The sequence below is a fragment of the Arachis stenosperma genome, chromosome 9 (genome assembly GCF_014773155.1).
Source record: "Arachis stenosperma cultivar V10309 chromosome 9, arast.V10309.gnm1.PFL2, whole genome shotgun sequence".
Classification (NCBI taxonomy): domain Eukaryota; kingdom Viridiplantae; phylum Streptophyta; class Magnoliopsida; order Fabales; family Fabaceae; genus Arachis; species Arachis stenosperma.
In genome coordinates this window covers 68,395,816-68,396,870 of record NC_080385.1, presented here as the reverse complement: position 1 = coordinate 68,396,870, position 1,055 = coordinate 68,395,816, and the positions used below count along the sequence as shown (strand labels likewise).

Genomic DNA, 1,055 nt, shown 5'->3' with positions numbered 1-1,055 from the left:
TATTTATGGAGTACCACTCCTTCTAAATGCACAATTCGAACCTTATCTAATTAAAGTTCGAATTCTTCTTCTCCTTCTTCTTACTATTTCTCTTTTCCTCTGACACTTCAAGGAATCTCTATACTGTGACATAGAGGATTCCACATTTTCTTTTTCTCTCCTCTTTCATATGAGCAGGAGCAGAGACAAAGGCATTCTTGTTGAAGCTGATCCTGAACCCGAAAGGACCTTGAAGAGAAAGCTAAGAGAAGCTAAAGCACAATTCTCTTTAGAGGACCTGACCGAATTCTTCAAGGAAGAAGAACACATGACAGCCGAAAACAACAACAATGCCAACAATGCAAGGAAGGTGCTGGGTGACTTCACTGCACCTACTCCTGATTTTTATGGGAGAAGCATCTCTATCCCTGCCATTGTAGCAAACAACTTTGAGCTTAAGCCTCAATTAGTTTCTCTAATGCAACAGAATTGCAAGTTCCATGGACTTCCAATGGAAGATCCTCATCAGTTCTTAGCTGAATTCTTGCAAATCTGTGACACAGTCAAGACTATGGGGTTAACCCTGAGGTCTACAGACTGATGCTATTCCCTTTTGCTGTAAGAGACAGAGCTAGAATATGGTTGGATTCTCAACCTAAAGAAAGCCTGGACTCTTGGGAGAAGCTAGTCAATGCCTTCTTGGCAAAGTTCTTTCCACCACAAAGATGGAGTAAGCTTAGAGTGGAAGTCCAACCTTCAGACAGAAGGATGGAGAATCCCTCTATGAAGCTTGGGAAAGATACAAACAATTAATCAGAAGATGTCCCTCAGACATGCTTTCTGAATGGAGCATCATAGGTATTTTCTATGATGGTCTCTCTGAACTATCCAAGATGTCTTTGGATAGCTCTGCTGGAGGATCTCTTCATCTGAAGAAGACGCCTGCAGAAGCTCAAGAATTGATTGAAATGGTTGCAAATAACCAATTCATGTACACTTCTGAAAGGAATCCTGTGAACAATGGGACTAGTCAGAAGAAAGGAGTTCTTGAGATTGACACTCTGAATGCCATATTG

General features: G+C 41.2%; 1 non-coding gene across 1 annotated transcript; it reads right to left on the bottom strand.

Moving 5' to 3' along the window:
• Positions 1–711: 711 nt before the first annotated feature.
• LOC130953338 (small nucleolar RNA R71) lies at positions 712–818 on the bottom strand. Its single transcript, XR_009075509.1, has one exon. It is a non-coding gene; the product is annotated as a small nucleolar RNA R71 (small nucleolar RNA).
• Positions 819–1,055: the final 237 nt, after the last annotated feature.